Source organism: Acomys minous, assembly GCF_964271855.1.
Source record: "Acomys minous genome assembly, chromosome: 3".
NCBI classification, from domain to species: Eukaryota; Metazoa; Chordata; class Mammalia; order Rodentia; family Muridae; genus Acomys; species Acomys minous.
In genome coordinates this window covers 792,501-807,378 of record NC_140485.1, presented here as the reverse complement: position 1 = coordinate 807,378, position 14,878 = coordinate 792,501, and positions in this window count along the sequence as shown.

The window sequence follows — 14,878 nt, the reverse complement described above, 5'->3', positions numbered from 1 at the left end:
AAGGAATTCCGAGGGTATTCTATGCTTTTGTAGCTAGAAGCTTAAGAAAAGTTACTAAACAGAAGGGCAAAAATCAGGTATTTTCACTGTGATCGAAAGTGGAACAGAGACAGAAAAAAAAAAAAAAGCAGCAGACTGTAGTGTTTGATATCTTGGTGATATGCTTGAAATTTTTATCAGTTATTAATAAGAAAGTTTTCATAATTACCAGACTTCCTGAAATGTGAAATCATGGCCAGTCAGAACATTTTCTTTCACTTACTGTTAGTTGAAAAGTAATAAAACCAGAGTTTGCAACATCGCAGTTCTAAATCAACAGAGCAATTTCTACCACCAGAAAGGCCACATAGAACTAGATGCAGAGGTACAGTGGTGACCTGCTTGCATTTTGCTTCAATAGGTGGGTGAGTGACAGGTTATGGTCGGGAGTCTGCCTAGACGGGGCTCTGACTTTATGCAACCCATCCTCTTCCAAGGTGAGGCTGCCCTCCTACTATAGCCATCTAAACACAAAGTACAAGAATTGACAAAGCAAGACCCTGGGGGAGTTTGAAATTTCACACTCAAGTTCATCACCTTCAGGAAAAAACTAGCACATCCACGAGGCAACACACATAGACTGTCCAACTTTTCCTTTATTATTTTTAATTGTATTTTCTGAAATTATAATATAATTACTTCATTTCCCTATTTCCCTCTCCTTCCTTCAACTTTTGTTCTCTTTCAAACTCATGTGCTCTTTTTATTTAATTGTTGTTACATCCGTGACAGTGTGAAGCGCTGTGTTGACACATGGGGCGAGGCCATAACAGTCTGAGTATGCAGATTGGCAATCTATGTCTTTAGGCAATGGAGGGATGATAAGAGGAGAAACGAAGTGTGGAGAAATACAAGGTGAACTGTGTGGGAAGAAGCCATGCCAAATTCTGCCATGTCAGAATTCCTATGCTTAGGCTGTATGCTGGGACGTTTGAGTTGCTGACCTTTACCTCACCATGAGGTCTTGTATTCTAGGCTATCCTTGGACTATTTACCTTTGTAAGAAGTAGGAAAGTCCCAACTTGGAACCACCCAGAGGATCAAGGAAGTTCTTACAGGGAACTACTCAGAGAACTAGGAAGTTTAACAGAAAGCAATTCAGGCTATTGTATTCTTGCCAGGGGGCTAGGGTGAGTGAGATTAGAATAGGTCCTATTGACCTTGCTCTATATATGTTCCTACTAGTCAGCATTAAAGTGAATCTTGACCAGAAATTTCCTGACTTGATTTGTTATTTCTCATGTCTCTGTATCCTACTTTCATGCCCACTCTCTCCTTCTGGTGAACCCTGATTCAATTTTTCCAGTGAGCCGGGAGGTGTCAAAGGAGGTATCTCAGTAACCACCAGGAAAGAAGTAAAGAAGACAGGTCAAGTGGAGTGAAAAAGCAAGAGCAAGGATGGGGCCAAAGTAAATGCAGTGAGATGAAACAACGTGGTCCAAATACATGTGAGATGAACATAACCTGATTCAAATTAAAAATAAATAAAGTGTTTCCTGAACAAAGGACCTTTGCAGTGGTGCAGAGAACACACTGAATGGCAGACACTAATATTACTGACGCCAAAGGTGTTTTTGTGGGCTCATAGGGATAATTCACTAAATGTGAATGAACTGGTGCAATATACAGGAAAGAAACTTCAAACGCATGCCCTGAGAATATTATGTGGGCTACTCATGCATAATCAAAATAATCATTTCTTGAATTTTTGTGATTCAAGAGAAAAGTTTATACCTGGAGCATGAGTATATAGATTGAAAATTAGTTTATTTGTAGATAATAATAGCAAAGAATGGTTCTGGGAATTTTGAAACAGCATTTACATTAGAACGAGTGAGAGAAAGTCCCTCCATACCATGAATATGTGGAGAAAAGTTAGAGTTAAAAACCTAGGAATCAAAGTCAGGCTAGTATACTGTGGTTTTAACAATGTTTATGTGTTTGAGGGGTTGTCAGATAGAAACTTTTATTTACATTCAGAGATGAGATAAGCTGAAGAAAACTTATGCAATTTACACTTGTTGCTAGATAGAAGTTAAGGTAGCTTCCATCCTAGTATTGAAGAAGATTTTTATGAGGAATGAGAGGGTCATGGTACCAGTCCAGCTTGACTGACAATGAACACGGGAACTATAGAAGGGCAAGTATTATCTATTTGTTACTTTAAATTTGCAAATATATAAAGGCATACCACTAGAAACATTTCATACAGTTGTGAGACCACTAAGTCTCATGCAGTATTCCAAAGCCCACTATCTGTTAAAAGAAAATCTATGTTATGGGGACAGAATATGAGAAAACACATTTCATGTATCATGCTTATTAAGGAAATAATTAAAAGGCTCATTCTATTTTGGGGATAGACTAAATAATTACTATTTGAACAATGAAACTGGACTACAAATGTGATAAACCATTAAAGAAATTAAAATGAGTATACATATTATTCCTCAAACTTATAATACTTAAGATACACAAAGAAACATGAAAGTGATAACATTACATATAACTTATCTGGACTCACTTTAAAAAGACAGGAGCTTCACAAGAAGACCAACAGAGCCAACTAACCAGGGCCCATAGGAGCCTGCTGAGACTGAAGCAACCAGCCAAGGTCTTTGCATGCGCTGGACATAGGCCCCCTACAAATATGTAGCCGATGGGCAGCTCTGGCTTTATGTGGGTCTCTAGTAAGGGAAGCAGGGTCTCTCTCTGACATGGACTCTGTTGCCACCTTTTCAATTACTTCCCCCTGGTGGGACTGTCTTTCCAGGCCACAGAGGAAGAGGACATGGTCAACCCTGAGAAGACTTGATGTGAGCTGGGGTGGATGAGAAGTGGACTCCAATTTTCTGAGGAATAGGGGAGGAGTATGGTGGAGAGGAAGAGAGGCTGGGACTGGGAGTTAAGGAGGGATGGAGCTACAACTGGGATGTAAAATGAGCATATTTTTTTAATAATTAATTTATTCATATTACATCTCAGTTGTTATCCCATCCCTTGTATCCTCCTATTTCTCCCTTCCTCCCACTTCCCCCCTACTCCCCTCCCCTATGTCTGTGTCTGAGGGGGACCTCCTCCCCCTGTATATGCTCATAGGGTAAAAAACAAATTAAAATGAGTATATTAATTTTCAAAACTGAACTAAAAATCAGTACCTATCTATAGGTGTTTATATTCTTGAAAAAGAAAACTATCCAAAACTAACATATGTACCAAAACAATATAATGGCCCAAGTATGGAAATGACTGAACTAGGAGAACTGAGAGTTTGAGGGGAGCCTGGGTTATGTAACTGACGGGGGGGAGGGGGCTTGCTTCATATGAGGAAGAGGCACATAGTAGTGACCAGAGGAGAGTCTGTCAGTTATACCTAAGTATTAGTCATTATTGGCTGTAAACAAACCACACTCCTAGATCCCATGGCTTACCAGCTCTAACCACCTACTTTGCCCCAGCATAAGGTAGATGGGTTGAGTAGACCTAGCTTGTCACGTCATGGCACCACCAAAGATATTCCACTGGGACTGAAGGACCATCTTGCAATGCCTGTTTCTACTCTACTCACTCCGTGGGTAAGTGTGGTTCTTTCTGTTGACGTGGAGTGCCAGGACGTGTTCTTTATCATGTTCTTCAGCTCCTCACAGCAGAGATGTTTGGTTATAAAAGTAACATCACAGTAGCACGGGGAGTTTTACAAGATGTTTATGACATCGGGCGTCATGGGGCTTCGCTTGCTGACCTTAACTGAGAAAAGCATACAATGCTCCTTTTGGGAGTTGGAGAGAAAAAGTCTTGATATAACAATGTGAGGGATGAGAAGTGTCACACAGTGCCAGCCAGCCATTGTCTAGGAGTGGCATGTTGAAATCAGAGAAACTGATTACTGAGCCAAGTAATATTCCTCCCAGAGGAATGGAATGGTTCATTAGGTACACTAGAGACTCCTGCACTGGAGGCATTGACCTACCCCAAGGAAACATCAGCAAATATCAGCTGCTGGAGAGGACACATTTCTTAGGAGTGAAACAGTCTGTATCCAATAGATAATCCTCAATTAAATTCAGTGGCTCATCATTTGAGTTTTTGGCAAGATGTTTTCTTTGCTGTGCTCTTGTTGTCCTATCTGGGATGAATAGGTCTTTGTTCATATCTCCTGGGAGAAAAGTAAACACAATAAGCCATACAAAGAGTAAGAGGAGTATGGGGCCTGGGAGATAGAAATAACCAGATATTTTCCAGCACAGGGCATCTTTATTACCATAGCTCTGTGGTGTAATCTAAGGCCACTGTTATATTACCTCCAGCAGTATTTTTATTTTTTAGGATTTCCATGGCTATTTGTGGTCTTTTGTTGTTCCGTATGAATTCTTGAGTGTGCTTTTCTAAATTTGTGAAATGTATCATCAAATTTTCATAGGTATTGCATTAAATCTGTACATTAATTTTAGTAGGATCTCATTTTTTTTGAAGCATTGAAGGTTTTTTTATTGTCTAGTATCATCTTTGATTTTTCTTTCAACATCTTTGAATTTTAATTCTAGATGACTTTCTCTATTTTGGTTAGGTATATTCCAAAATATTTACTCTTTGGTTATTTTAAATGGAATATTTTCCTAATATCATTATGAGTATATAGGAAGGCTCGAGTTTTTGTTTATTATTACTGATTTTATATCTTTCAACTTTACTATAAATGCTATTTAGGTCCAACAGTTTTCTAGTAGATCTGATTTTGCCTTTTAAATAAGCAATGGTGGAATGTGAAATTAGGAAGCAATGAGTCAAATTCTATGAGAGGTACCCATTGTTCACAGTAGGTTTGTCTTCAGGCCAGAGAAGGGTGTCTCCTCCACCTTTTGGAGGTTGATTATGGATATAATTTTTCAAAACCCATTTGCTTTTTACCTTCAAGATTTGTGGAGATCTTGCCAACAGTATGGTTTAGCAAGCCATAATATTTGAGTCTTTCCAGAAGGAACCCAGTGAAAAATCTATATAGTTTCTATTGAAATTGTCATATTAGGGTAAAGTGTTTAATTTTCATTGGCCAAATAAATAGATGAATCAAAAGGGAATTTTAATTGCAGAACTTCAAAACTTTGATAGCTGTATCTTGGTAGTCAGCCTCAGGAGGAGAAATTGGCCAAATAAGAAAATGGGCTTTGGGGCCAGCTTTAGGAATGTAATTTGATGGCTTTTAGCAAGACAGAGGGAATGAGGGAGACAGGAAAGTCCTGACAAAACCATGTTTGCTAGAGTCTCTTAAGTCCTCACACCAAAACTTTCTTTTAATTGTTCATACCCAGGAAAGGGTACCTGAGCTAAATAGAAATCTAAATAGTTCACATCATGGTAAAACAAACTTTCAAACTTACGCTGATGGAAATTCCCAGTGTTAGAGCAAAGCAAGAATCCTCTTAGAGCTGCTCCAAAAAGTCACTGTTTTAAAGTAGCATGACACTGTCTGGTGGCATTTTTAGAGGCTCACTTTTCTCCAATGATTTTGGAACTGAAGGCTTAAACCCTAAATTACAACAGGGTACTAGATGAACAGAGCAGGATCATCCCAGATTAATGAGGTCTAAGCAGTCAATGCTGGTCCCGAAATCACTGTCTTGTCCTGTTCCAAAATATGTAGTCTCAGATCCAATCCATTTCTCGTTTTAAATTTCCATGGCTGATGTTTTTCAGGCAAGTCTGATGACTTGGCTAGTTTCCTGTTGCCACCTGGTGGCGTTTTCCTCAAAGCCTCTCCAAATACTTCATCCTAACGTGTTCCCTGCTTACACTACATTAGTCAAGCTCCCCATTCAGGCAGACTACTCTTTTCAGTGTTTTCATTTACAGTAGCCTCATCACACAGTGCAAGGACAAGTTCCCATTTTCACCTTGCTTAAGGATCCTGCCAAAGTTTTGCTGTAATGGAAACAATGTCCAATTACTTTACATAAATGCTGCCTGAGATGAGGAAGTCAATGGCAGAGACGGTTTCCAAGGAAACTAGAAATTACTCGTTTTTTACTAAACATGCTTTATTTCACTTAACAGGTTAATTAAGGAACTATTAGATAAAATAATCAAGCTTAATTAAGCAGCCTGTCTGTGAGGTCATTAGGCAGGGAGGTTCTTGTGCTGCTGTTTTCTGGATCTGGTCAGTTGGTCAGATATTCCAAGATCTCCTGCTGTGCAGGTACCACATCCAATATGTTTATATGTCCTCTGCCAGGTAGTGGCTCAAAGAAACATGGTGAGGGAGGTGGCAATGTACAGCAAAATCTGATCTCCAATGAGAATTCCAGACTAAGGTTTATGATCATGTTTTGGTGACAGAATGAGTTTTGCTGTGCCTGTTTTTCTCATTCCCTCTCTCCACAAAGGAGAATTAACTGTAACTTATGGACCTGTATCCACTTCCATTACCCCTCAAATCAATTAGGAAAGACTACGTAATCTGTGGCTTTGGGCAAGCATATAATGAATGATGCAGATCCATTTATGTAGCATCATGGAGAATGATTTCACTACTCTGAAAAGTACTCCATACTTAGCTTCCCCCAAGTACAGTCCTCAGTCTTTTTATTGCCACTGATTATTTGTCTACTCCAGAGTGTTTTGGAATTGAAATCCAATAGTATATAGCCTTTTCATATCGGCTTCTTTACTTTGAAATATGTCCTTGGCTTTCTTTGATGTCTCCCATAGGTAGAAATTTCATTTCTATCATTGTGCCTATAGTTGTGGTTACCCTAGTTTATCTGTTTACTTACTAAAGGGCATATCAGTTGCTTTTAAGTTTAACAGTTATAAACAAAGCATATGAACATTTACTATGGGATTTCCTTTGATGAAACAGCAAGATGCATAGTTACTGGATTGCATTAAGGATTCTTATTTAGTTTTGTATTTAATAACTACAAATGCAACTACTCTCCAGAGATGCTGCATTGTTGCAATTGCATGATGAATGAGAGAGAATCGTAGAGATTCTGTATCCTCCTTAGCATTTGGTGCTATCTTTGTGCTGGAAATTGGCCATTCTACTAGGAGTAAGATGGAATCTCATTATTGCCCTGTTTTATAATTCCTTGAAGCCATATGATGTGAATCACATTTTTCATTTACTTATTTGCCATCTGTTTACCTCCTTTTATAATGTGTTTTTTTATGGATTTTCAGACACATTTTAATTTGGGTATTTCTTTTTTTATTATAAGTGTTAAGAGTTCCTTGCTTAACAAATGGAGATGGCTAAGAAATCATTTAACTTAAGAAAACAATAATGAAATTATTTTGAAATAATGAATAAAAATAAAATTATAAAATTTGCTGGTAAATGGATGTAACTTGAGATAAATCATACAGAGTAAGATATTCAGGCCTTCAAATAAAAACATCACATGATCTCTCTCAAACAGTTCTTAGTATCAAATGTTAAAATAGTATCTAGTCGCAAATCCAGCCCTACAGAAGATACTAGAGGGAAAAATCCAATGTAAAGAGGCTCACTTCACCCAGGAACACAGGAAATAAATAACTACACATCCACAAATCAAAAAGAAAGGATCTCTCTCAATCTCTCTCTCTCTCTCTCTCTCTCTCTCTCTCTCTCTCTCTCTCTCTCTCTCTCTCTCTCTCTCTCTCCACCACCAACATAAAAAAAGGAGCTAACAATCTAACAATAACTGGTCATTAATATCTCTCAGCATCAATGGCCTCAAGTCCCCAATAAAGAGACACATGCTAACAGAATGGAAGAAAAAACAAGAATCATCACTCTATTGCATACAAGAAACACATCTCAGTAATAAAGATAAACATTACCTTAGAGTAAAGGGCTGGAAAAGGTTTTCCAAGCAAAGGGACACAAGAAACAAGCTGGAGTATCCATTCTAGTATCTAATACAGTAGACTTTCAAACAAAACTAGTCAAAGGAGATGGGGAAGGAGACTTCATGCTCATCAAAGAAAAAAAATACAAGCCAGACATGGTGGTGCACGCCTTTAATCCCAGCACTTGGGAGGCAGAGGCAGGCAGACTGCTGTGAGTTCGAGGCCAGTTTCATCTACAAAGGGAGTCCAGGACACAGAGCTACACAGAGAAACCTTGTCTCAAAAAACCAAAGAGAAAAAGGAAGAAAAAAAAAGAAAGAAAGAAAGAGAAGAAAAGAAAAAGAAAAACTACAAAAACATGATGTCTCAGTGCTGAACATCTATGCCTCAAATGCAGGAGCATCCACAATCATAAAAGAAACATTACTGAAGCTTAAATCACACATTGAACCTCATGCATTAATAAAAGTGGAAGATTTCAACACCCCATTCTCACCACAGACAAATTATTGCAACAGAAACTAACTGGAGAAATAATGAAACTAATAGATATTATGAATCAAATGAATATATATATATATATATATATATATATATATATATATATATAATATTTCACCAAAGACAAAAGAATATACCTTCTTCCCAGCACCTTATGGAACCTTCTCCAAAACTGAAAATGTACTTGGTCACAAAGTAAACCTCAACAAATATGAGAAGATTGAAATAACCCTTCATATCTTATCAGACCACCATGAATTTAAGCTGGAACTCAGCAACAACAGAAACAAACTCATGAAAACTGAACACCTCACTACTCAGTGACCTCTGGGTTAGAGAGAAAATAAAAATGAAATTAAAGTATTTCTAGAATTCAATGAAAATGAAGGCACAACATACCCAAACTTATGGCACACAAAGAAAGCAGTACTAAAAAGAAAGTTCATCGGACTAAGCACCTTCACAAAGAAATTAGAGAGATCCTATGCTAGTAATGTAACAGCACACTTGAAAGTTCTAGAATGAAAAGAAACAGACATACCCAAGAAGAGTAGACAGCTGGAAATAATAAAACTCAGGCTTTTAGTCAATAATTTAGAAACAAAGAGAAAAATTCAAAGAATCAACAAAATCAAGAGCTGATTCTTTGAAAAAATCAAGAAGATGAAAAAATCCTTAACCAAACTAACTAAAAGGCAGAAGTAGATTATTCAACTCTACAAAATCATAAATGAAAAGAGAGAGATAATGACAGACATTGAGAAAATCAAAAGAATCATTAGGTCTTACTTCAAAAGCATATTTTCCATAAACTTTGAAAATCTAAATGAATGGACATTTTTCCCAATAGCTATCTATTACCAAAATGCATTAAGATCAGGTAAACAAATTAAATAGTGCTATATCTCCTAAGGAAATAGAAACAGTCATCAAAAAGATTCAAAAAAAAAAAAAAACCTGGGCCAAATGGATTCAGTACAGAATCCTAGCACACAGTCAGAGAAGAGCTAACACCGATTCTGTTCAAACTTTGACACACAATAGAAACAGAAAGAATATTACCAAACCCATTCTATCAGTGCAGTCTCATTGATACCTGAACCACACAAAGACCTAACAAAGAAAGAGAATTTTGAACAATTTTCCTTATGAACATTGATGTAAAAATACTCAATAAAATACTTGCAAACCAAATCCAAGAACATATTAAAGGTATCATTCACCATGACCAAGTAGGCTTCATCCCAGGCATGGAGGGGTGGTTCAACATGCAGAACTCCATGAATGTAACCCATCATATAAGCAAACTGAAAGAAAAAATACATGATTATCACCTTAGATGCAAAAAAAAATCATTTGACAATATCCAACACTGATTCATGTTTTAAAAAAATCTTTGAAAGAACACAGATACAAGGCACATACGTAACCATAGTAAAGGCAATATATAGCAATCCTACAGCCAACATCAAACTAAATGGACAGATACTTAAATCAATATTCCTGAAATTAGGAACATGACAAGGCTCTCCACTTTCTCAGTATCTCTTCAATATATTGCGTGAAGTCCCAGATAGATCAATAAGACAACTAAGGTGATCAAAGGGATACAAATTGGAAAGGAAAAAAAATCAAAGTATTCACAGATGATATGATAGTATACAGAAGTGACTCCAAAAATTCCACCAAGAAACACTTACAGCTGATAAACACCTTCAGCAAAGTGTCTACATACAAAATAAACTCACATAAATCAGTATTCTTCCTTTATAAAAAGACAAACAGGCTGAGAAAGAAATTAGAGAAGCCATAATCTTCACAATAGCCACAAAAATCATAAAGTATCTTGGTGCTACTCTAACTAAGGAAGTGAAAGACTTGCATGAAAAAATTCAAGTCTCTGAAGAAAGAAATTGAAGAAGATATCAGAAGATGGAAAGATCTCCCATGCTCTTGGATTGGTAGGATTAACATAATACAATTGGTCATCTTACAAAGAGCAATCTAAAGATTCATTTCAATTCCTATAAAAATGCCAACACAAGTTATGTAAAGTTTTTACATAACTTTAAAGATCAATTACAAAAATACCAGAATAGCTAAGACAATCATACCAATAAAGTATCTTCTGGAGGTATCTCCATTCCTGATCTAAAGCTGTGCTCATTCTGCTTTCTTATAGAACCCAGGACCACAAGCCCAAGGAAGGAATCACACCCACAATGGGCTGGACCCTTCCCCATTGATGACTAATTGATTAAAAAAGCCTTACAGCTAGGTATCATAAAGGTATTTCCTCAACTGAGCATCCTTCCTTTCTTATGACTCTAGTTTGTATGAAGATGACACACAAAACCATCCAGTATAGCCTATAAGTTGTATAATAGCCTAGAAGCAATGTACACATTTTAATTAAAAAGTTTTATTGCTAAAACAATGCAACCAATCATCTGAACCTACAATGTGGTAACCATTTAGTTGTAGAGGTTTTGCAGGAATGTTACTACTTATGGCTGATCACAATGGTGGCTGTTAAAGTTTGAGAGTCAAGGTGGTGTTTTCCTAAAATAACTCATGAAGGCTATCCTATTGATTGACTTTTTATTTCACAAAGTCTGTGTAGCTAGTAATCATATTTGATAGCATTTTATAAGCACCTATCTTATCATGGATATAATGCAGCCCCTGTTATAACCATAAAACTAAATTTAAGGAAATATGTAAACTGCTAATGGTCCCTATAAAAAACTGATTTGCCTTCAGTTAAAAACTAAGTATTATTATTGGGTACTGCAGAATGAAGGCACTTACGAAGCTACTGTCACAAGAATAATTAGCAAAGTTTTCTGCAAATAACCCACAAAGATTAAATACATTTAATTTTGAAATTGTATACAATTAATATTACAAATTTTCAAAATTTTTACTTTATGTATAGGTGATTTGCCTGCATCAATATCTTTGTGCCAGGTATGTGTCTGGTCCCTAAAGTGACTAAAAAGAGGTATCTGCTTACCCAGAGCTACAGTTATAGAAAGTTTGTAGCATTCACATGTATGCTAAGAATTTGAGCCTCTTCAAAACTCCTGAACCATCATTTCAAAACCAAAATAAACATTTTAAAATGTAGCATTGCTGACCTCAAATTCCACTCAGCTATTCATAGCTATTATAAACATTGCTAATTTAGTATAAATAAACCAAATAAAATATACCTATTATAGCATTTGCCCCAAAGTTAACGGGGAAATAAGTATCATAGAGCAAGACTTAAACAGAATTTATCTAAGGAAGATGAGCATAACTATTCATTTTCTGCCTTATCCAGTGACTACATCCCTTTTCTCTATTATAAAGTTAACCCCAGAATGTACACAAATGATTTGTCTTTTCTTGTTTTCACTTGTTTGATTGGGGCTTTGTTTTTTGTTTGGAAACAGGGTTACTATGTAGCCTGGGTTGGCTTTGAATTCCTTGTCCTCCTGATAAGCCTCCTGAGTGCCAGAATTATATGTTTATGCTACAATGTTCATAGAAAAGCAAACAGTTTTAAGTTATTGTACACATTAAACTTTACATAGCTTGACTTGGTACCTGGAATGTGTGAATGATAGACACGTTAGGAAATTATGAAGTACTAGTATTGGTTTTGTTGTTATTTTTTGTTTTTGTTTGCTTTTCAATAATGGAGAGAAAGGAGAAAAAGCATTTCTATTATTGACCTTTTCCAGTTTCAAGGGAATGTTGCCTGAAGTTTAAGGGTGGTTGACAAAATAACATTTATTTTGATACTATATTGTTTGGGGAAACTCTGGAATCTCTTGTGTCTAAGCAGCATTAAATTAGAATCATCTATCTTTCTGAGAGCAAATACACATATACTTATATGCAACACATGTACAAGCATACATCATCCCTCTTTAGAAGCTAAGAGCCTTGTAACAGAGTATACTTGCATTCCTTCTGCATTTAAGTCAATTTTACTTTTGACTGGTAAATGGACAAAGATCAGATCCAAAGATCTGTTTAAATTAGCCTGGATATGTCTTCTTATCTGAACAAGCCACATCCTTTTAAATCCTTCACAATGTAGAATGATTAATCATTTATATTTATTCTTCATAACACCCATTGTAGTAGCTTTTGTTTTGTATCAGTTAGGAACCCCATAACCATAAGAGATACAAAGTCACTGTGTGGCCTATGATGGTTTAAATTAATAAAGCTGAATTTGGCTACACTGTTAAGGTGTCTGATTGTACAATATTGAAGGCTCAGCAATGTCAAGCCCTACATTTCCATTGCTTTCTTTGACTTATACTCAAGCTTTACATATCATTGTCATGAAGTCTCTAGTAAACTATCTACCACCATTTGTATAGGATTTAAAAGGAGAGAGTGATAACAAAGCCACCACATGTTAACACGTACTTACAACCTCAACTACTCAAGAGACTGAAGCAGGAAGATTGTTGTGAGTTTGAGACCAGCCAAGGATATTTGATGAAGCTCTGTCTAAAAGCAAGAGAAACAAACAAAATAAATAGTTGAAAAAGAGAAAAATAAAACTTAGCATTGCTAAAGAAATGTTCCAATTGCTTTAAAGAAAAAGCTATTAAGAAAACTAGATAGCTAAAACCCACTCCTGACATCCAACTTAAAGATACCTATTTTGCAGCTAACTCTCAATAAAATAAAATGTCTCTTCAATCTCTTGCACCTAATCATGTATTAAGGAGGCATCTTTGTTTTTAAATCAAAATTTTAGTCAAAGAGTAGAAATACATCTAGGCAGATGAATATGCCATACGATATCAAGAATAATAAAGCCTAAAATATGACTTGAGCTTTCAAGAAAGATGAAAATTAAAATGTACTCAATGTTATTTTAAAAAGAGTGTTGGGGTAATATTGACATAGTTACAGAATTAAGATAAACATAGAAAAGAAAGATTTACTACAAGGTTTAAATACATTATTTTAAAAATAACACAATGTGTGATCAGTGATGGTTTTCCTATAGTTCCTCAACATTATTCTTTACATTTTTTGTGACTACTAATAGACAACATATTATCTACTATTTTATGGAATCTCCTCCTAAGTGCATTGCCAAGAGCCACCCTGTTAAGGGAGCTCACTAGGCATGTGGGCTGTCTAGGAGGTGCTCTGGAATTCACAAGGTCTGTACTGTGATGCAACCCCAGAACTGCTTCCAGTCTTTGGCACACTGTCAGGAGCCATTGATTTGGGGAAGTTCAGTAGAGATCTCTGGAGGTGATCCAGTATTTGCAAGGTCTGTATTGTGATGTACCCCAGAATTGCTTCCAACCTCTGACTACCCTGTCAATTCTGCTTTGTTGCATCTCTCTAAAATCTGGCATTAGAGCCAGGCATGGTGGTGCATGCCTTTAATCCCAGCACGCAGGGAGGCAGAGGCAGGTGGCTCACCATGAGTCTAAGGCCAGCTTGGTCTACAAACCTAACATCCATGAACTACATTCATGGCCATCCCAGTCTACAAAGTAAGTCCAGGACAGCCAAGATTGCACAGAGAAACCCTGTCTTGAAAACCAAAAAGAAAAAACATCTGGCAATGGTGTGAACTATTACTTTCTGGGTATTGATCAGCTTTGGTTGAGCAAACTTCCTATAGGATTTTGTTGAAGATGTACTGTTTGTTATTCAGATAAATCAATCCCTGATTGTGGAATTCCTGATTTGATCCAAATAGCTTTAAATATTAAAGTTAGTAATAGTTGCAATAAATACCTTTGTGGACCTCCAGATGCCTCACTAAGGATAGCCTTGTAGCAGATTTGTGGCTTCAGATAAGCCTCCCCTCCAAATGGCACAAGGACTCCTGGTATTCACCATAAATATGGACAAGTTGGTTAAACTTTCCATGAACCTAAGTTGGAATGAAGCTATCTAGATATGTCTGAATTTACTCTGTTTCTTAGAATGAAAGACAGATAAAATTATTTTCCTGAACTCATTATGAACTAAGAGATATCTGGATAATGTATAGTTAAGTCAGTCTTAATTGATAAGGTGTATATTCTTGTAATTTTTAGGCCTTGTCACTCTGAACTCACTGTGATCTGATAATAGGGTTAAGGAAAGAGAAAAAAACATGGTATTACTGCTGAGGCAGGAATAATATCAAAGCTTTAGGCACAGACAGGCAGGTGTGACCAGTAATATCAGATGTACCAGAAAGTTTTCTGAGCACATTATCTACATTTGTTGGAGCAGTGACACAGGTATATGCACTCACTAAGTTTTTTCTGTACACGTAATATGGAGCATTCATTCTATGTTAACCATGGCCTGGACAGAACCTCTTGATTTGTCGGATCTCAAAAGCCACCCTCATGAGTGTCCTGTGGTACCCATCTTCTTTTTACTGTCCTTCTCTATCATCTCCAGCAAGCAGGGCACTTATAATTTTCTGAACTTTATTCATTCTTCCCAGATCATAACCTAATGCTTGACTGTACTA